Source organism: Notamacropus eugenii, chromosome 6, assembly GCF_028372415.1.
Source record: "Notamacropus eugenii isolate mMacEug1 chromosome 6, mMacEug1.pri_v2, whole genome shotgun sequence".
NCBI lineage: Eukaryota > Metazoa > Chordata > Mammalia > Diprotodontia > Macropodidae > Notamacropus > Notamacropus eugenii.
This window is the reverse complement of record NC_092877.1, coordinates 272,384,489-272,408,213: the sequence shown is the minus strand read 5'-3', so window position 1 is coordinate 272,408,213 and position 23,725 is coordinate 272,384,489. Positions and strand designations below refer to the sequence as shown.

Here is a 23,725-nt window from a genome sequence, read left to right as displayed (position 1 = left end):
GAAACAAAACTTCATTTAATGTGAACTCTGTTCACTAGAGCCCCAAACTTCATTTAGATGGATCTCTCTTTTCCTCTCTTTCTCTCCCTCTCTCTGTCTGTGTCTGTCTGTCTGTCTGTCTGTCTCTCTCTCTCTCTCTCTCACACACACACACACACACACACACACACACACACACACACTCTTCACATGTAAGAGACACTATGATATAGTGGATACAATGTTGAGCTTGGTGTCATTAATCTACGAAGACCTGAATTCAAATTCTATTTTTGATGCTTATTGGCTGTGTGACTCTATGGAAGCCATTTAATCTCCACATGCCTCAGACAACTCCCTAAAACCTATCCATTGAGTAATCATTTATTTAAGGTCTGTATTGGTGGAGGAAATTTGCACACTGGGAATTAATCATACTCCCTGCCCCCCCCCCCCCCAGGATTTGAACAGAACTTCAAATTATTAATCTTCACAGTATAAATAATCATGGGCTTTTATACTAAGTATGGCAAGTATGGCCAGCTCTAACTTTATGTTAAAAAATGATTTTTTTTTTGTCATATAATTCAAGTTTACTTTATGTAAACTTTAAATGTTAATTTAAAATAAATTAAGTTCAATTAAATTCTCATTTCTTTAGGCAATGGATAAAGATTCTGCCAAGGTTTGATCCTGTAGGCAAGAAGTAATCCTTACCTGGGCCATGTCATGTAAGTCATGATGTCTTCACCACATTTGGAATTTGTCTCTTCTTTACTGATGTTTATAACCTTGCAGTGCTTGCCCATGATGATTTTATTGGATACTTTCTCTCCTCTGGATTTTTATGACACTGTTGTATTATGGATCTCTTTTTTTCTGCTGCACCAATCGTTGCCCTTTATGTGTGGGTTTACTCTAGGGCTTTACACTCTGCCTTCTCTTCTTTACAAACTTTACCTTGGTAATTTCATCAGCTTCCATGGATTCAACTACCATTTTATGAAGAAATATCCACTTTCTGTTTTCATTTCTTACCTGACCTCCTTCCTGCATCTGTAAATTTCTGCTTGATAGCTCTAGCTGCATGTTCCATAGGTGTCCGAAACTAAGCATGTCCAAAATAGAACTCACTATCTCTTCTCAATCTTATCCCACTTCTATGGAAACATCATTCTTCATATTTATTTCTGCCTTAATTTATTAGTCTCATTCATTCATTATGAAGCACTTAAATTGTTTAGTGGACACAATTTTGACCTTGGAATCTGGAAGACCTGAATTCAAATGTAGCCTTGAACACTTATCAGACTTGAATCTCTTTCTGCCTCAGTCTCTTCATCTATAATTTAGAGAATAATAATAAGACCTATCTCCTAAGGTTGTCGTGAGGATAAAATGAAATAATATTTGTACAGCACATTTGCTGTTGTTCAGTCACAGTCGACTCTTTACTTGGCATAGATACTGAAATGGTTGTGCCATTTCATTCTTCAGTACATTTTACAGAAGAGGAAACTGAGGCTTAACTGAGGGTTAAGTGACTTGCCCAGATAACATGACTAGTAAATGTCTGAGGCTGGAATTGAACTTGCAAAGATGAATCTTCCTCATTTGAGGCTTGGCACTCTGTCCACTGTTCCATCTAGCTACCACAATAGCATATTGCAAACCTTAATTATTCAGTCATTTCAGTTGTGTCTGAGTTTTCATGACACAATTTGAGATGTTCTTGGCAAAGATATTGGAATAGTTTGTCAATTCCTTTTTCCAGCACATTTTACAGTTAAGGAACTAGGAGAAATAGAATTAAGTGACTTGCCCAGAGTCACAAATTTGTAAGTGTCTAAGGTCAGATTGGAACTGAAGAAGATGAGTCTTCCTGACTTCAGGTCCAGTGCTTTATCTACTGTGACACCTAGCTGCCCTATCCATCCTTTCACAAACCTAAATCCTTTCACAATATGGATCCAGTCTATCTTTCAATGATAATTATGTATTTCTCCCCATTGTGCAAAATTGGGTTGCTTGGTGTTCAGAGTCTACAACATTTCATCTTCTACGTCAATACAATTTCACTTAGAATCTTCTCTTTCTCCTGACTTCAGCTCCTTGGAATGACTTAGCTTCCTTCAAATCTGAGCTCAAGTGCTACCTCCTTTAAGAAGCCTTTCCCAGTTCATTAGAAGAGCACAAACATAATATGCTTATCTTGCAATGTGATACTAAGGATAATTAATATTGTGCTGTATTATTTGATAACCAATATTTTTCTGTGATCCATTTTGTCTCATTTTGACAGACCCCACTTCTGAAGGGTAGGCAGTTTCTGAGAGTCACGATAGTGGAAGAAGTTCACTCCCAACCTCCAAGGCATCTGCTCCTTAACCAGCTTGGGCTTCATCCCTTTCCCCTTCCTTCTGCTTACTCCATAAACACAGAGGTCAGATTGAGCTGATCCCATCCCAGGGGATTACTTATGTTCTTACTTTTCCTAATCAAAGTTAGAGGTGATTTGATCTACATGGGGAAGACCAAACCAGAAGGAAACAGATGGAGAAGCCTTATATTTTTCTAGTCAAGATTGGTAGAGGCAGCTGTGTATCAGAGTGGGTAATAATTAGCTACATCTGAAGGCCAACCTGCTTTCTCTAGCCTCATATTAATCCTTTCACCTAAGGATCAATATCCCCTCCTCCAATAATAAAGTAATAGGGAGAAACTGAGAACGATTATCCCACCTTCACATAAAAATGTCCATCAATCAGACTTGTCTTGCCTTAGCCAGGGGAGGTCAAGATGATGTAGTCAGGACAATCAGGAGGAAGACACTCCTAGGTTTAAAAAAGCCCTGCTAAGCCCTCACTCCAGGTCCTTTTGGTTGTTGTCGATGGGAACATTTTTAAATTTTTATAAATTTATTTATTTTCGGTTTTCAATATTCACTTCCACAAAATTTTGTATTTCAAATTTTCTCCCCATCTCCACCCTCCCCCCACCCCAGGACAGCATGTATTGTGATTTCCCTTTCCTCCAATCTTCCCTCCCTTCTATTACCCTCCTTTCTCCCTCCCCCCTCTTCCTTTTCCCTTCCGTTTTCCAATAGGGTAAATAAATTTCTATACCCCATTGCTTATATATCTTATTTCCTAGTTGCATGTAAAACAACTTCTAACATTCATTTTTAAAGCTTTGAGTTCCACATTCTCTCCCTTTCCCCCTCCCCACCCACTCTCATTGAGAAGACAAGCAATTCAATACAGGTTATATATATGTCATCATGCAAAACCCCTTCATGACAGTGATGCTGTGAAAGACTAAATATATTTCCCCCTCATCCTGTCCTGCCCTCCATTTATTCAGTTTTCTCCTTTGACCTGTCCCTCTATGAAAGTGTTTGCTTCTGATTGCCCCTTCCCACAATCTGCCATCCCTTCTATTATCCCCCCTCTCTCATCCCCTTCCCCCTGCTTTCCTGTAAGGTAGGATAAACTTCCATACTCAAATGAGTGTGTTTGTTATTCCCTCCTGAAGCCAAATCCAATGAAAAGAAGGCTCACTTATTCCCTCCTACCTTCCCCTTCTTCTCCATTGTCAAAGCTTTTTCTGGTCTTTTTTATGCCTCACTCCAGGACTTTTAGCACAAATGGAGGCAGACCAGATATCCTATTACTAATAGGTTTGTGCCATGTTAATTAATGATATCTTGTGCTGGGTGGAGAATTTCCTCAGTTTACTTATTTTGTGGGGCAGCTAGGTGATGCAATAGATAGAACACTGGGCTTCAAATCAGGAACACTCATTTTCATGAGTTCAAATCTGACTTCAAACAGTTACTAGCTGTATGACCATGTGCAAGTCATTTAATCATGTTTACTTCAGTTTTCTCATCCATAAAATGAAAAGGAAATGGCAAATACTCCAGTATTTTACCAAGACAACCCCAAAATGGAGTCATGAAAGGCTGAATGATTAAACATGGTTGAATAGCAACAGAACAAAACCTATTTGTTAAATTTCACTTGCAACAACATAAAGTTGTCGAAAACTAAAAGCTACCATTATTTACAATGGAAGAACACTAGAAAACTTCCTAGTGCTTACAGGGATTAAACTAAGGATGTTCTTGTCCTATTACATGACATAATTCTACAAATGCTAGCAATAATAACAAAACAAGAAAAACACATCAGTCAATTGTAAATTTTTATTTTTGTCTTGTCTGATAGCATTACTGCAACTCTTGCTTTCTTGGTAAATCCCCTGAGGCAGAGTAAATTTTGCTGAAGCCTCTCCATTTCATCCCTGTGTGTGTCTTTATTTCTATATATGTATCTTTTATGCAGCACTCAATTTTGTTTTTCCATAAATTTTCTCCTCTTTTGGATTGTTTTACTTATTCACATTTAACATTATAACTGTTAATTTGGGGGTCAGATAGGCAGCTAGGTGGATTCACTGGATAGAACTCTGGGCGTAGAGTTAGGACAACCTTAGATGCTTACTAGCAGGGTGATCCTGGACAAGCCACTTAAACTCTGCCACAGTTTCCTCAACTGTAAAATGATAATACTAATAGCTCCTATCTGAAGAGATGGTATGAAAATAAAATGAAATAATATTTGTAAAACAATTTATGAACTTCAGGAGCTGACTATAACTATTCTTATACTTATTACTATGCTTAATTTATTCCTTTAATGTTGTGTTTTTGGAGATGTGCTTCGATTATATCAACTCTTTGTCTCTATTTTTGGATTTGTTTAAATTTAAAGTTATGATACTTGTTCCTCCAGGGCTTATATCATTCTCTTTCCCCATCCCATTTATATTCTATCCTCAGTATCTTAAAGTTGCATAAACTGTTAATTTCTCATTTGTTTGTCACCCACTCCTCCACCAAATCTTGGAATCCTCCTTTTCCCTGCCCAGATATGCATGTAGTTTGAAACGATTATATATCCATCCTCTTCGCTTAATTACAATTATTTTATGGAATACCTTTCTAATAAGTTTTCATGTATTTTGTTTCCCTTATTTCTGTCACATCCATGTATATTTGGAATTATATTTTCACTCATTTGTTCCTTATTTTCTTTACATCTCTGATGAGAAAAGGAGCACATGCACTTCCATATTTGTGCATCTTTCTCTCTCTCCTATTTCTGTTGGTATGCTTGTAGATCCCACTACATCTTCCCATTTCTTTGTAAGCATGTCTTTGTGTGCATGCATGTATATAAGTTTTGATTCTTATTGAGGTTACTTTCTGTTCTGTTTCCCTCTTTGAAAGGAAGGAATTAGTCATGTATAGTGGAAGTATCTCTGTATTCCAAAACATGAAGTCTGGTATCCCCTTACCCCTCCTTCCCCACCTTTATCATAACCATTCCCTGTTTCCAAGGGCAGTATATTTATCTGCTACAGGGGACGCATACATTTTTTTTCCTCCTAGAATTGGTTAGGGTCCTGAGAGGCGCACTCATTACTAAGAGAAAGTATTGTCCTATTGTACCAACTTTCTCCCCCTCCTTTTCTTCCCTAGCATGTTCCTTTTTAATAATTCCCAAACAAAACAAATCTATTCATATGTCTTCTGTTCTATTTAATTCTCAATGTAACTGCTGATGGCATTCAGTTTCTGAGGTATCATTTGTATTTCATCTTTTTATCCCTCCCCATTTAAAAAAAATATATTTTAATATACATTCTTATATCCCTTCACATTGCTCACATTTATTTACCTTTTTATGTTTTTCTTGACTCCTAAATTTATATTTAGAAATTTCTACTCAGCTCTATTTTTTTTATCAAGAATGCTTAGAAGGACTCTATTAAAGACATATCCCCTCCACTTCCACCCAGCACTATTCAGTTTTTTTGAGTAAGATATTCTTGGTTGAAAGTCCTTTTGTATTTGTTTCCTTGATTGTGTTTGTTTGTGGTTTTTTTGAAATATCTTATTCCATACTCTCTGCTTCTTTATAATGTTAGCTGCTAAATCTTTGATGATACTGATGCTGATTTCGCTACTTTAATGTATTCTTTCTGGCTCTTTGCAATATTTTTTTTGTAGAAATTATACGGCTTGAAAAGTAAAGTATCCTACTTGTATTAGTTTTAGAAACTGAATTTTGACCATGAAGTTCTTAGAAGTTTTCATTTTGAGTTTTCATTTGGGAGTTAATCAATGGATTCTTTCTATTTTTACTCTGTCACCTTTTTCTTATACATCTGTGAAGTTTTCTTTCATGATCAGTTGAAATAGAATATGTAGACAATATTTTGGGGGGTGGTCCGATTTGGGGTAGTCCATTGATAAAGTATCTTTCACTGATCAGCTTTCCCAGTCAGTTTTTTTTAAACAATAGATGCCTTTCATTTTTTCCCTACTTTTTTCAACATTTTCACTTTGTGTCAATTGTCTCATGGAGTCATTAACTTTTGTTAGGTTCATTTTAATTTTCAAGAAGCTCACAAATATGGTAATGTTATGTGTCATTTCTTCTAATCTGGTAATTCTTGCATGTCTCTCATTTCTTTTCCAGCTCTTTCCTCTAATGAGCTCATTTATAGTATTTAAAAAGATTTAAAAACATCTTGTTTTATTTCCTTTGTGATTCTCATTGACTTGCTGCTATTTTCTTTGGGCAATGAATGCTATATTTTTCAAGGTTCACAAGGATGTTTTGTTCTAAATGTGGAAAGCACAATCTAATTGCCATCCTCCTGGACATTCTAGCCAATGGATCTCTGTTTGCATATAGACAACACAATTGAAGATTTCTTCTTGGTGAGAACTTCTGAAGACAGTGGTTGGCCCTCCTCCTGTCAGCTAGAGACAGGGCTGATGACTTACCCCTTGACTGAGCCTGAGAGCTAAGTCCATGATCCTGCTTTGAAGTAAGAGCTGTGGTATTCTGGAGACTGTTTGAATCATTTCTGGAGAGGCAATTATTAAATTTCCAGTGTGACAGCTCAAACCTCAATAATTTGCAAATGCTGCAAATCATTATTTGCTTTATTATTTTGCTGTTTAGGCTTAAGAGAGTGATGAAAAAATGTCATTAATGGAAATTAAACTTAAAAGCATGTTATGTTTACTTTTTTTTCTTTAATAGCTAGCTGTTAAACATATACTAACACATCCCTGTGTAGGAATAACAGCCAGCCTACTGCCCAAAGGACCTCAGGGGTTATAAGTATTCAATCTTACTTATTTAGTGAAAACAATGTAATTCTGATTCATAACTGAGCATAGGTGATCTTACTCTACAATCAGAGACCACTCCAGGTGCACCCCTATTCCACAATTCCTGCCCTGGCTATTTCCAAGTGCGTCAAATTTGTGTTCTTGGGCTGTAAAAATGACCATTTTTTCCTCCTTTCTTTTCCCCTATTGCTATTCCATCTGGCATTGTTTTTAGATCTTGGAGTCATTGTGCAGAAAGTTGAGCTTACCTGCTTCTTCTTCCATCTTTTGTAGTCTAGTTACTTATCTCCATTCTCTTTCCTTCATATTAGAGGGTAAAATTAGTGTTTTCTGCCTCATACATGGTACAGGTTAGAATCCCTGCCATGGAGGGACCAGATAGCGTTTCTTTAGTCAGAAACACAAACCTGTAATGTAATATTGCTAGCATTGGCATCACCCAGCCATGTTTAGGGTGGATGGATGAGAAAAACAATTCATTTCTCTGTTCTTATTTCCTTAGATGTTTTATTTTGTGTAATGTTGTACCTTCTTATCATGTTTACTAAGCTTTAATTCCTTTAGATTTATCACATTTTCCTCTTTTTTTGAGGTTTTCAGGTTGGAAACTGACACAAAATATTTACCAGGCCATCCTGATGACATGTAATGTATTATTTTTAATCGACTGGATTAAGGAATTAAAAGACTGTATTTGTATTTGTTTGTGGTAGAAAGATGATTGGTTTTGTATCATCAGGGTTAGTTGTTCAGAATTCTTAAACTCTTTGGAAGTCTTGGGTTTTAACTTAATATTGTCATCTTTCCTGAGCAGTATGATCCATCCAAACTGGTGTTTTTTTCTGTTCCTAATGTATTGCACTCCCTTTCCACTTTTCTTATATTTGCATTATTCATTTCCCTTATTTGGAATGTATTTCTTCTTCTCTTCTACCTTATGACATCACTCTCTTCTTTGAAGATGAAGCTCAAGCACTATCTTCTGCATGAAAATTTTCTGGATTTTCCAACCCTTTTCTGGTAGTACACTGAACCATGACTACTATACTTAACTGCATTTATCACCCATAGTCATTTGTATTTATATTCTGTTTCTATTTATATTTATACTTAGAACAGATCTTCCTGCTTTGGTTTTATATCCAAATGTCTGGCACAGAGTAGATGCCTAGTAAATGCTTGTTTGACTATTTTTCATGGATTTTGTCAGAGGTATAGATCCCTAACTTTGCCAAAGAATTTGTCAAATGCAGTCAGGAGGTACCAGAGAATCAAGAAAGAGTGGAAATTATTTCATAGAAAGGTGCTTAGAGAAGGATCTCATAGAAGGAGGCTGAAGACCCTCCATACAGTATAATGCCCAGAGGCATATAGGTGGCAGTAGTAGAAGAATTTGGAGATTATGCCTTGCCATATTATCAGATATTATAAAAAGGGCTTACAACCTAGACAGGTTTAGAGTAAACCTTTTATGGAACATTTTGTCTTTCTGTTATACCAAGAGAATCTGTAAATTTATTGAGATAAGACTTGTAGATCTGTTTTACAAGCTTGGGGTAACTATATTCTACATATTTAAAGATCAGGTTATTAGATAATTTGCCAGTCTGGAAGCACTAGATAATCTATGAGGAAAGATTTTTTTTTATTAGAAACCTAATTATTAGAATTATATAATAATATTAAATAATAGAATCAGAAGAGGTTCTGGCTAAATTATGGGCTAAAACTTTTAACAGAAAAGGTTATTAAAAATGCTGAACCATTTGTTATATAATACCAAGAGAATAAAACATGGTCAAATGTTATGCAATGTCCTCTCTCAAAAGACCAAATTGAAAGACTAAAACCTGTTATAGAAGAATGAGAAGCACAGGGAATAATGGTCAAGGGATCTTGTCCCTGGAACAGGCCAATATTTTCAGGTTAGGAAGAGAGAAAATTTGATTCTCAATGTCAGCCTGTATCCCAATTTGGATAACGTTTGAATGCAGTTTGCAGATTTGCTGTTCTTTGAACTGCAGTGGTACCATACCCTGTTACAGTAGTTACTTTTCTCCCCAGTTCTACTCCTTGATTTTCTTTGATTGATTTGTGCTCAGCTTTTTCCCCTTGACCCCTCTGGCTGAGGAATCTAGATTTTTGTTTGCCTTTACTTATAGTCACGAATAATATTTTTAGCAAAGACTCCCTTAAGGGTTTCAGGACTCTCTCAAGATCTTTTCATGATTTCTAAAGGATAACTTAATCTCATTCAAATCACCATGTGAGTCAACTATTGTACAATATGTAGATGACATACTGATTGGGCCAGAGACCCAATTCTTCTTCTTCTTCCTCCTCCTTCTCTTCTCCTTCTCTTCCTCTTCCTTGTCTTCTTCCACATAAGGCATCTCTAGGAACTTTGTAGTTTTCCCAGTAAGAAGTCTACTAAGAAGGGGCATCTATTATCTCATAAGGGCTGGCAAATCTAATCTGTCCAAATACAGTTGATAGGGAATATCAAGCAACCTGCCATAAAGCAGGAGCTATAGGTATAGGAATTATTTTGATACAGTAAACAATGGCTAGTCTCCTTTGCAGAAAGACCCTCAGTATCATGCTCTATGATAATCAACCAGAGATACTCCAAAGGACTGAGGAGACAACAGACAGTTACATACAATTAAAGGAATCTATGATTACTCCTGTCCTGAGAAGAACAAATCATGAGAAGCTTTTTTATTTGTTTTTCTTTTCATGATTCAAAAAGGGCAGCTAATTGAGTACTAACTAAGACATTTGGAAATTACTAACCTTTAACTTTTAATTAATTAGTTTTATATCCTGTTGCTGCTAGGATGTCTGGCTATCTCTACTCAGTTGAGACTGTTACTCTCCTAGTAGAGAAAGTTTGACTTAATCATGGGATATTTAACCTATTTGAGAGTTTCTTTCTTCCCCAACGCCACCATAGTTGAAGCAAATTTGCAATTACACAAAACTCAGCATTTATCTATAAGATGCAAAGCACTTATGACCACTTTTTGCTCTTTAATCAACAATTAATAATCGATGGATGCAAGCCAAGAAATATTTAGTGTTCATGTGAATGGTGTTTGGATGCCAGAAGTATCTGTCATTGGAAGGGTTGATGACACTGCAGTAGTAAAAGCTTTGCAAAATAGAACAACGCCTACTTAGGAAATCCTAAACAATTAGAGTTAGATCATGCATTTTATTTTATTGTCAAAGTCTCCCAAGAAATCTGAAAGAATCTGGGAATTCCTCTTCATTGTTATATCCCCTAACAAGTGCAATCTTGAGGAAATGTAGAAAGGATGAATAAAACTGCAGATTAATGTTAAAGCAACCCATGCAGATGTGTCTGCCCTCTCTGTAAATTCTGGATATCCTAGAAACAAGTTCAACTCAGAAAAGTTATTTAAAATTTAAAAAGACTAATACAGACACTGTAACAGCAGAACCAAAACCTTGATAAATTTTGTAAGAGTGGTCCAGAACATGTGTGTGTGTATGCATTATATATATTTCTATATCCATACAGGCTAGGAAACTGTATTTACATAAAAGAATATAAGGATAGGCTGTATCTTTGGTGAGAAGGTCCCTGTCAGATGCTGTTTGTCACTCACACCACCATCAAGGTTGGAGAGAAACCATCCTGGATGAATGCAGCTTATGTCAACTCAGGAGCAGAATCAGAACAGAAAAGTGAAGAGGCAGCTTTCTCAAAGCTAAGATTACATAAGATAGTGGAATAATGAATACAACTGCAATACTGATTGTGGGTACTCTCATAATTTGTCAAAAGAATGGATTGGAATTAAGCTATAACTTTCATTCTGCTACCAAATGTTTGGCATATAATGTAACTATTTCTTGTCCTTCCAAATGGTGCCCATATCTGTCAATCAATGATAAAGTCCTTTTAAGTTTCTCATCCACCAATTCAAGGAACAAAAGACATTTCTGGTTTTTCCTTAAGTTAACACCATATTGCCAAATGCCTTTAGGGATCTAGCCTGATTATCACCACTCACCGTGTTACAGACTATTCTTTATGGAAAGAAATACTAACTGCTAGAAGAACATTTAATCACATTACCTTCTATCATTTTTCAGCATATTCCCTATTGACTGCTGTTATTTGACTTTAATGGATGTTGGTATCTGTTTTAATAATTCAGTTGATGGATGTTGATACTCAATGAATATAATAAGGCCCAAATTGGTGGGGGAGGTTTTTTCCAAGTTCCTATTCAAATAAATAATGTGATTATACCAACTATTTTCAGATCACGACGAACTTCTAACACCAATTCTAATAGTGCTAGTCATTACTAAGTGGATATTGAGACACTATCTCTCAGACTAATATTTGTAGAGATGAATCTTTTGCAGGCTATCTATAGCATGCATGTACATGTTACATGAGACAATCAATAAACTTCTCATTAACTTGAGAGTTTCTGCCTCCTGATTTTTCTAAGGAACAATTATCAAGGCTATTCTCACCCTCATCATCCCATCAATCCATCCTCATTCACCTTCCTAATCATCCTGTCTTGCCTTCCATTTATTCCCATTTTCATCTTCATTCTCATTTGATTCTCATTCAAGTCATACCCATTCTCATTCTATCCCTCAGTTCATATACTCATCATCTGATCTATTCATCCACATTCCATATATCCTTCCTCACTCTCCTCATTCCCATCATTCTGTCATCCCCATATTCATCCCAATTATCTTGCTATGCATTCCATCTATACCCATTTCCTTCCTGATTCTCCTTATTCTGTTTTCATCCTTATCATTCCATTCATCCCTACTAATCTCCATTTTATCATTCCATCTGATTTGTTCCTTATTTTCACCATCCCATGCATGCATTCTAACTATTATCAATCTTTACATTATCCCATCCATTCTTTCCAACCATCTATTCATCTAAATCTTTATATCTCTATCTCCATTCTCATCTTCATTACTCCATACATAGATTCCATCTATCCCCATTCAACTCCTATTCTCATCACATTCATGCATTATGTCATGCCCATTTTCATTCCCTGCCTCATCCCATACATCCATTCTTTCATCTTCATCTCTATCCTTATGTTTATCCTGATCCCATATATATTTTTCACCCATCCTCATTAACCCATGAATCTATTCTATCTATCCCCATTCTCATTCATCACACCATCTATTCTTTCCATTTATTCCCTTCCTAATCATTCCATCCATTATTGTCATTCTTAAGACCATCCTCATCTCATTTATCCATCTTATCCTCATCTTCCTCATCTCTTCTATACATCCATAATATAGTCCTTTTCATTCCATCCATGCAATGCAATAACCCCATTTTATCCCCATGCTTATCCTCATTCTTATCATCCTATTTATTCTTACTAATCCCCACTTCATTGCCTTCCTCAAGATTTCATCCACTATTTCCATCATCCTTCTATCAATCCCCATTCTTATCCTGATCATTAGTCCCTGTATCCTTATGACATTTATCCATCATTATCCATGTCTTCCCTTTATCTTTAATCCATCTATTCATTCTAGTCTTTGTCACTAATCCCATCCTTACCCCATTTTCCGTATCACATCTATCCACCTTCATTCTCATCTCATCTGTGCACATCATCACACCTATTTTCATCCATATGACTATTTTCATAAGCATCCTTATCCTATTTGTTCATACCCTTAATCTTTCTATCCATGCTTTCCATCCTCATGATGATCCTCATTTTATGAATTTGTCTGTTCATTCTGATCCCCATTCTCATCATCCCATGTAACCATGCTCATCTTTCTCATTCCATTTATCTATCTTACCTTCATCTTCCTTTATCATGCATACATGCATTTTATTATTCCATTTTCATCTTCCTGCAAATTCTCATTCTCCACATTCTCATCCTTACCCCATCTCCATTCTCATCCTCCTAATTCTATCCATCCCCATCCTCATCCTAATTATCCTGTCCATGAATTCCATCAATCCTGATTCTCATCTTAATCATCCTATCTAGTCTTATCATCATTATCTTGTCTATCCCTACTAATCTCCATCCTTCCATATATACATTATATTAATCCCCATTTTTACCCTCTTTATCCCATGTGTGTATTTATCTATCCCATATTCACATCTATACCATCCCTTCCATTCTTTCCATTTATTCTCCTCTTCATCATCTCATCCATGCTGTCCATCCTTGGCCATCTCAATCCTCATCATCCCATACGTATATTATGAATTATTCCCATTCCCCATCTTCATTCCCTATCCCCATACTTAATTCCCTCCACATAATTTCATCCTTTCTTTCCTTTCATTCTCTTCCTCATCATTCCATCCATGCTTTCAATTTTGCTTACCATCTTCATTCCATTAATTCATCTATTCATTCACATCCCTATCCTTATCCTCATCATCCCATATATCCGTGCTAATCCTCCACATCTCTCCTATCTATCTGACCCTCAACTTCTTTATCATTTCTGTCTATCCTACCTTCATTCCCCTCATCCCTGTCATTCATCCTACCCTCATCATCCCGTTCATTCTTTCCAGGATTCCCATTTCATCCTCATGTCCATCCTCCTCCTTCTCCTCCTCCTCCTCCTCCTCCTCCTCATATTTATCTATCATCCTTATCCCCATCTCCATCATCCCATCCATTCTTTCATCTATCCTCATTCTCATCCTCACCTTCTTCATCCCATTTATCCATTCCCATCTCTGTACTCATTGTACCATGCTTTTCATCCATCTCCATTCTCATTCCCATCTATTAACCCTTATTATTTCATCCATGCTTTCCATCAGCAGGTATTCTTATCACCATTTTCATACCCTTTCTCATCTCCATCCATTTTTTCATTCACCTCCATCTTTACTATCCTACCCTTATATTCATTCTCCTCATTCCTTCCTTGCTTGCCATCTGTCCCTGCCCATTCTCATCATCATCTTCCCAATTTTCTTCCTTATCCCATCAATCCATCCATACTTAACCTCATCAGCATCACATTGTATCATCCATCCATCAATCTATTCATCCATCTTTACCCTCCTTTTCTTCATCCTCTACTGATCTATCCATCCTCATTATTTCATCCATCTTCCCTCCTCTTCCTCATCAATAGCCTATCTACTGGTCTTTATCCTCCTTCCATTCTGTATATCCATTTCCATTTTCATTCCCATAATGCCATCCATCCACTAACATCCACAGGGAAGTCTTAAACTGATGGCATTAGAGAAAACCCTATTGCCTCTTAGAAGTATCCCTAGAACCTTAAAGGTGATAGGTATCTTCACTTGTGGGGACATGACTCAGTATGATTTGGGATCTAGAACTTCAAGGTTATGGGATAGAGAAGCATGCACCGCCATGATGCATATCATTCTGATCAGAATATTCTACCTCTCCAGTCCTCAAGAAAGCTATTTTACATTGTATTCTTTCCAAAGATATTGAGGATAGATTTTTCCCCACCTCTACCCCCTTACAAACCCTCCCTTAAACCAAGCAAAATTATTTTGAAGACTCTACTGAGTTCAAGGGTAGTATTGAAGAAACTGGATTTAACCAGGACGAAGTTTTCAAGATTATCCACAAAATTGTCCACTTCTTTCCATTTGACTACAAGCTTCAAAACTTTGCTTGATAACTTCAAGGTTCACTTGTGTTTTTTAATGTGATGATAGTCCCTTTGAATGGAACCAGCAACAGTTTTTAATATTAGAAATCACTCATTTTGACTATATGTTTTCCAGACCAGGACTTTTCTAGTCTCAGTAGAGACTCTAGATTGCTGTTCTCTTACTTTCCCATCCTATTTCACTTCACAGAGTGTTGTGGTCTGCCCTTAAATTAATCAAACACCAGAGAAGGGTTCAAGAAGACTTATTAATTTTCTTGTCCTTTGAAAATGCTGTTTTGGGAAGACCAGTAGCTTTACTCTAGAGGGAGAAATGGGAGAAAAGGTGACATTACTCTTCTGATCAAACATTTAATCTTATTGAAGCAAAAGTAATAACATATAAAGAACTCAAAGGACAGTGGAAGTAAAATATGAAAATCTTGCTATAAGGGCCTGAACTTCATATTCTGAAGTGATGATCTGTCCTTTGGTAAAGAAGATTACAGATTTCTGGCCTTCTCTCTAGTTTGTTCATACATAAGAGTAGAACTTTTTCTTAATCTATGAATTCTATTTTTCTATATAAAATGCTCTTTATTTTTTCAAATGAATAATATTATAGGGAAAGATATTTTGAAAGAAACAATTTCCTTCTGTTACATATTTCAGGTTGTGGATTTTCATATCAATAAAAAGAATCCAGGCACTGTGCATGTAACTTATATGTACAGAATTGTTTTCATATTTTTGCCTCTTTTGAATGCAAGCTCCTTGAGGTTAAGGTCTTGTTCTTTCTTAAATAAGGATTTAGTAAGTGCCTTTTAAGGCAACCACAGTGCTAAGCACTTTACTGATATTTTCTCATTTGATCTTCCCAGTTCTGAGAGGTAGGTACTATGATTATACCCATTTTATAGTTGAGAAAATTGGGGTAGATAAAGATTGAGTGACATACCCACCATCATCATATAGCCATATAACCAGGAAATCTCTGCTGCCAGACTTGAACTCAGGTATTTCTGACTCCAGGTCCATCATTCTCCCACATAACCTCCCAGCTGCCATTAAGGTCTGGTTTATTTGTTTGTTTGGTTTATGTGTGTGTGTGTATGTATGTATGCGTGTGTGTGTGTGTTTATTTATATTCCCAGCACTTAGCACAGTGCTCAGAACATAGGAAGTATTGAATAAATGTGTGGTGACTTTATTTCCAATTAATCTCTTATCCTCCTCTTCTCCTATGTCCCCGTAGGGAAAGATATATTTCTATAATCAAATGAATATATATATATATATATATATATATATATATATATATATATATATATATATATATAAATTACTTCTTTGAGACCATTCCAATGAAAAGTCCTAACATTGCCTGTCCCTTACCCCCACCCCATTTTTGCTACCACTGTTAAAGCTTTTTCATGCCTCTTTTATGTGAGATAATTCTACACCCTTCTTCCCTCTTCTCTGATGTCATCCCTTTTTTCTCCCCTTAATTTTTTGGGGAGGGCAGGGATATCATCCTGTCACAGTCAACACACCCATGTGCAGCATCTATGTATATTCCTTCTAGCTGCCCTAAAAATAATAAAGTTCTTAGGAGCTAAAAGGTTCATTTTTTCATATTGGAATGCAAACAGTTTAACCTTATTGAATCCCTTATGATTTCTCTTTTCCGTTTATCCTTTTAGGCTTTTCTTGAGTCTCCTATTTAAAAGTCAAATTTTCTATTCAGGTCTAGTCTTTCATCAGGAATTCTGGAAAGTCTTCTATTTCATTAAATATCCATTTTGTTCCCTGAAAGATTATACCCAGTTTTGCTTGGTAGTTGATTCTTGTTTGTAATCCTATCTGCTCTAGAATTTCATATCCTAAGTCCTCCAATTCTTTAATAGAGAAGCTAAATCTTGTGTTATCCTGACAGGGGCTCTATGATATTTGAATTACTGCTCTCTGACTGCTTGCAATATTTTCTCTTTGACCTGGGAGCTCTAGAATTTGGTCATAATAGTCTTGGGGTTTTTCAGTTTTAGATGTCGTTAAGAGATCATTAGTGGATTCTATCAGTTTCTGTTTTGCCTTTTTGTTTCTAGAATATCAGGGCATTTTTCCTTGATAATTTCTTGAAAGATGATGACTAGGCTCTTTTTTTTGATCATGCTTTCACATATTCAAAACATTATTAAATTATCTCTCTTCAGTGTGTTTTCAGATCAGTTGTTTTTTTTGAGATATGTCACATTTTCTTCTGTGTTTTCATTATTTTTATCTTATTTTTTTTGTTTCTTGATGTCTCTTGGAGCTATTAGCTTCCATGTGCCCAATTCTAATTTTTGTGTATTTATTTTTTTCAGTTAACTTATGTACCATTTTTTCCCATTTGGCAAGTTCTGCTTTTTTTTAAAGAGTTCTCTTAAATGAATTTTTGTGCCTCTTTTACCTTTTGACTGATTCTATTTTTAAGGTGTTATTTTCTTTAATATTTTTGATCCTCCTTTACCTCCTTGACTCTTTTTTCCATGATTTTCTTGCATCACTTTCATTTCTTCCTTCCCCCCTCCCAAATTTCCTTCTATGCCTTTGATTTTTACACTCCTTTATGAACTTTTCCTGGGCATGGAACCAATTCACATTTTTCTTTCAAGCTTTGCATGTAGCTGCTTTGATTTCATTATCTTCTTCTGAAATCTTTCCTGTCACCATATGGTCAAGTTCTTTTAGGTTTTTATGGTCAGGTTCTTTTTGTTGTTATTTGCTCATTATCAAGTCTAAATCAAAAATTAAAATTCATGTCGGGCTCTGCTCCTGGGGTGGAGGGGGCATTATTTCAAGCTTCAGGTTTCTTTGTGCTGCTATTGTCAATGCTAATTTTAGGAGTCTGTAGATTTTTAGTTGTTCTAAGGTGATATGATCTGGGAGGTGTGGTCACTGCTGTCCTAGCCTGTGTTTTTTCTTTGAGTGACTCGAAGAATTTTTTTTTTCAGCCCTGGAACTGGGGTCTGCACTTCTACTATTGCTCTTCCTTTGCCTGGAACTGTGACCTGGAAATTCTTATGGGCAATGAAACAGAGGCTTCCTTCCAGTGCTAGCAAAGGGTCCCCTATAATCTCTTTCTGATCAGTTATCTGACCCTCTTACTCTATGCTTGCTAAGCTCCAGAAGTTGTAGCCTCAGTCACCTTTAAGGTTTGATGCTGGCTTGTTAAGGGAGGTCTGCCCTTGTGTTAGGCTGTATTACACTCTAACCTGAGTGAGATAGACTTTTGCTATTGACCTTCTAAGTTGTTTTTCAATGGAAATTTTTGTCACCCTTTCCTTTCATTGATTCTGCCACTTCAGAATTCATTTTGAGGTTATATTTTAAGTATGTTTGGAGGGTAATTTGAGAGAGTTCAGGTGAGTTCTTGCCTTCATTCCATTATCTTGGCTCCTCTTCAAAGCCTGTTTGATATATGCTTTTGAAAAAGCTTTTATATATTATTATATATTAACCTACATATCAAGTAATCTATATATTAACATAAAATACATTATGTACACAATTATTATATATTGCCAGGCCTAGAGGCCTGTGGGCTACCCGAGTCTTCTTACCTCATCTCCCGAGGTCTTCGGTTGGCCAAACCGGATGCTCGTATGAGAGAAAGGACGTTCCAGAGTCGAACAAGGGTTGAGCTTTATTTCAGGGTCTAGTTACAAGTGCAGGGGAATTCTTCCTTAGGAGGGATAGAAGAATCTCCCAAGGAGGCAAAGATCTTACAATAAGAGATTGGAAGTAGAAGTACAAGCGGGGAGAGAGGGGGAGGGGAGAGGAGAAGAGGAAAAGCGCAGCCTTGTGTCCTCTTTGGCTCCTCACGTGCTAAGAGAGCTTTCCGGCTTCCCTGATCCTACTTAACTCTCCAGTCGCATAGTTTGCATCTAAATACCGTGCTGTTAGATAACAATAGTGTGCCCAGATCCGGGACAATCTCGAGGGCGGGGAGATCTCTCTCCCATCACGTTTCTCACTGGAAGAGGCGGAAATACACGAGGTAGCTCGGTTCACCTCGATTCCCAGCCATTTCCTGGGGGGGTCTCGTGAGAGCTCTAAGATTTAGAAGTTCCCACCTTTACCCGCCCGAGACTGTCCACACAGAATTGAGCTTCCAACCCCAACAATATATTATTTTCTGTTATTACATAATACATGATTAAAATATATTATATACCATATTATTAAGTTTTTAATGACTTTCTAAGGAATTTGCATGCATCAACTCATTTGAATCTCACAATAATCTTAGAGGAAGTTTCTTTTATTATCCACATTTCATAGAATTATAGATAATTAACCTGATAACACAATAAATAATGTTCTAGTCTTGGAATCAGGAAACCCTAGTTCTAATCTTGATTTGGATACTTACTAACTGTGGCACCCTATGAAAATAACTTAACATCTATCTCAGTTTCCTTATCTGTAACTATTGGCACAATAATATTGCCTACCTCAAAGGGTTGTTTTGGAGAAAAAATTAGATATTTTAAAAGTACATTAAAATTCAAAAATGCTACAGTTCTAGTAGTTATTGTTGTTTTTTGTTGCTATATTCAGAGAAATTGAAATATAATTAAGTTCCTAGTATCACACAGTTAATTTGTGACTGAGGCAGAATTCAAATCCAGGTCTTCCTTAATCCACCTTGTAAAATCTACTGCTCCACTACCTTCTTTTACTAATTGTTCTCTTATTTGTTTGAACTGTTTTTTTCTGTCTCTTTGCTGGCTCATCATCTATATCCTTCCTAACTATTGGTGTTCCCCTATTCTCTTTTGGACTCTCTTGTTTTCTTTCTGTACTCTTTCTTAGGAACCTCATTAAGTCAGAAAGATTTAACTGTGTGTGGATGGTGACTGTATGCACACACACACACACACACACACACACACACACACACACACACACACACCAATCCTTGGCTGCTCCCCTGATCTTCAGTCTTATGTTAAGATTGCTTACTGGGCATTTCCAACTGAATATTTCTGAGATAACTCAAATACAACATGTCATTAATAGAGTTCCTTATCTTCCCCTACTACCCACACATCCATAAAACGTTTTCCTTTTCTACACTTCAGTGTTTCACTTGAAGTCTCACCATTCTTAGAGTTTACAATTTTATAACACTTGCATTATTTTCAGCTTATCATTTTCTTTCACTTCACATATTCATTTGCCATTGTTTCTTCTTGAACAGCATCTCTTAAATCTGGCTCATCCTTTTTGTTCATACAAGCTATCATGTTAGTTCAGGCACTCATTACCTCTTGCCTAAATTATTGTAATAACCTCCCACTAGGTCTCCGTGTCTTCAATCTTTTCCCATTCCCTTACATCTTGCCCACTGATGTCAACATAATTTTCTTTAAAAGCAAATCTGAAAATGTGACTTGACCATTCAGTTATCTCCAGTGATTTTCTATTGCCTCAGGAATAAAATATAAACACTGTTTAACTTTTAAAGCCTTTCGTGACCTGGCTCTAAAGTATCTTTCCTGGCTTACGAACATTACTCTCCTTTCTTCACTCTATGATGCAGCCAAAATGGCCTTCTCTTTATTCCTCACACTCTATACTGCTTCTCCCCTCAGTAAGCCTTTTCACTGGCCTGAAATATATTCCTCTTCATCTTTGCTATTTATGGTCCCACTCTTTTTTCAATATGTAGAAAAAAAATCTTCTTCTTGAAGACATTCATCATCCCTATCCCTCCAACTGATCTCTCCCAAACAACTTCATATTTAACTATTTTTATAGTTTTTATATTTACCTTTAGGCATTATTTATCTGTATTTGTATGTGTTCTCTACTCTGTTAAAATACGATTTCCTTGTGACTAGAGATTGCCTCATTCTTTGTATTTGTATCTCTAATACCTAGTGCAATGTTTGGCAAATTGTGGACAATTAATAAATTCTTCTTGAAAGATTTTAAAAATACTAACTTGAAACTGAATGAAGATATTTGGCAGAACTGCCCAACATTCAGCCCATGGGCTGTGGTCCATGTGCCACTTGAGACTTGCCAAAGCATTTCAGGTGACCTGTGAAAAATATAGAGGTTTTAGTTACAGTTAAGGTTATGCTTAGGCCCAAAGGCTGTTCTCAGAATTACCTAATAGGGCTCACTGACCTTTTAACAAGAAGTGATTTAGAGGCCTAATATCCTCAGGCAAGCCTGTATAACATACTGCCTGTGGACCACTTTGGCAGGCCACAAGTGGCAGACTGTATGTTGTACAGGCCTAATGTATGGTAATCTTATGGAGTCGTAAATCATTTTCATGCTAACCATATCTTGTTCTTCAACCAAATTAAGTCTGTGCCTGTTCTATGACAGACTAGGAAGATTACTTGCCAAGTTTTGTGACATTTTGAGTGCATAATGGCACCAAGGAGAGATATGGTAAAAGAAGAGTCCCAAATAGAAACCGTAGCTGTCTTGGGTTATAAGCTCAACCTTAAGTTAAGGTAAGATAAAACTGACTTTAAGGGAGCTTCTGTCTGAGTGAATGCTATTGATGACATATAAGTAAACAACATTTATTAAGTATTTGCTGTCTGCTAGCGTTTGTAGTAAGCACTGGGAATACAACTGTAAGCAAAAATAAAGACAGTTCCTGCTCTCAAGGAGTTTATATTCTAGTGGGGAAAGATAATATATAAAAAGAAGCTCGAAAGTATGTGTAGGGAAGTGGGATGAAAGAGAGATGAGATTTTTGAGAAAGTAGTAGAGTTATGAGCAGAGGCCAGAGAGAAATGAGGGCATAAACATGGCTGGTCTGGACCCTTCCTTAAAATGGAAGATCTGGGAAGAACTGGCCAATCAGAAGAAGAGACCCCAGGAACAGATGGATCTTTCATAGTGGGAAGGTCTCAGGAGTGGAGGGATCTTTTAGGTTGAGAAAGCATCTGGGACAGAGTGACAGAGACATCTTCCAGAGTGAGAATGCTGCCAGGACCTTGTGGAGAAAGAAGACTGAGAGTTAAGAGTGGAACTCAGAGAAGAATGGAGAAATGAGCACCAACTGTGTTATTAGCGACTTCAGTGTCCTAATACTAGAAACTCTACCCTTGAGTGAAATAGTTACAGCAGTAGTCCTTCCTCTGTAAGGTCCTGAAATTCATTTATGAAGATGCTATCGAGGTTTCTTTAATGGGTGCTGTGAATTTCAACACCTTTGTATTTCTTAGAACTAATAACTCCATCAAAGAAGTAAACTTCCATCTCTAGGTGTCTTTCTTGGTACCACTTGATTATTGTGTAAATGGCCTCAGCAGTAAAAGTTGGAGGTGATTCAACTGAATGCTCCCATTCTAAGACTTTAAAAATCTGGGTTTATATTTTATCTTCTGTTTATATACTGCTTTTTCTTTTCAATTAAAATAATCCATGAAGTAAAGATTGAGTATTAAAGTGTTTTTTAAAATGCTTTTGAGGGGCTTAATTCATATTTGTAATTAAACTTTATCAAAGTTTTGTTGAATAATGTAAATGACCTTGTGAGAGGTATGTTTTGAATGGAGTTAAATTTGCTGATGACACAAATTTGAAGGAAGTAGAAAAAAATACAAAGGAACAGAACAAGCAAATCCAAAATGTTTTGGATAGATAAGACTTTTGAGTTAGTGTCTCATGCCATAAGCTAAAAATTCCAAAGTGCCAGTCAGCAATAAAGGCATGAAATAAATAAACTGATTCAAAGGGAATTTTGATGATTTTTAGGTGGAAAAAATGGTAAAGTAAAGCAATCAGTAATAGCATGTTTTAAATGTAGAAAGTACACTATGTAAAGAATTAATCACTCTTTAAACAGACTCAGTTCCTTGGTGGTTATTGGTCTTGCTTTGCAGATTGATTAGCACCCATGATGATAGCTTTGGGGAATGGTGTTGAGTGGAATAAGCATATTTCTTTCTTTTATATTTTCCAATTAATAATTCTTTTATCCTTTAGGAAGGCTTTCATAATCAAGAATTTTCACCAGAGTGATAATTTTTCACCCTAATATTAATAAATTGATTAATCAAATGTTTTCTGACTGCCAATTGTGTGTCCAGTCTGTGCTAGGAGCTTCATGTGATGACTTACTGTCAATAAGCATGCTTGACTCAAGTTTGCCAAAATGTAAGCTTCTTTTCTCTTCTAAATATTACAAATTATGAAATTACATTAGATTAGGTCACTAAGAATCTGCAGTTAATTCAAGAAGTGACTTCGTATCTTACTGTGTGTATAGATTTCTAGATAGCTAACCCACAAGAAAGCTATATCACAAGAATTAGAAGAATGGTGTTTAATTTGATGTATAATTTCTTCCAGGGATGGGTTACCTTATGCTTTCCAGCATTTCCAAGGAGAGTTAACACTCATATTCTTTCAGGGGATTTCTCAATCCCTGAAATATTTGGTTAGTGTATATACAAGGAATACCATCATAATGATTATATTTGCAATTTGTTTTGGTATTTCTTAACTCTGAAAGATGTGGATCTATCTTATAGTATTTTCAATATATTTCCTACGACTTAAAAATACTAGTATTATTTTTCTTTTTCTTGTATGAGAACCTCTCCTTCTAAGATGCCGTTTTTGATAGGGAGCTTATAAGTTCTATTAATAATCCTTAGTAACACTAATGGATCCTCTCAACACTAATGGATCCTCTCAACTCAGCAAAGTAGCATGGAACTGGCTAGCAGAAAACCTATCAATTAACACTTTCTTTTGGGTTGGGGAAAAGGCAGCGATATCTTTAGTGAGAGTCACCATGGGTTCCTTGATATTTTAATTTGGTTATCATATAGT

General features: G+C 36.2%; 1 long non-coding RNA gene across 1 annotated transcript in view; it reads left to right on the top strand.

Moving 5' to 3' along the window:
* Positions 1-22,319, top strand: part of LOC140509479 (uncharacterized) — a 52,750-nt gene extending 30,431 nt beyond the window's left edge. The window contains exons 3-4 of the long non-coding RNA XR_011968776.1: positions 641-710; positions 21,257-22,319. This is a non-coding gene — a long non-coding RNA (uncharacterized lncRNA). The remainder of the gene's footprint in view (positions 1-640; positions 711-21,256) is intronic.
* Positions 22,320-23,725: the final 1,406 nt, after the last annotated feature.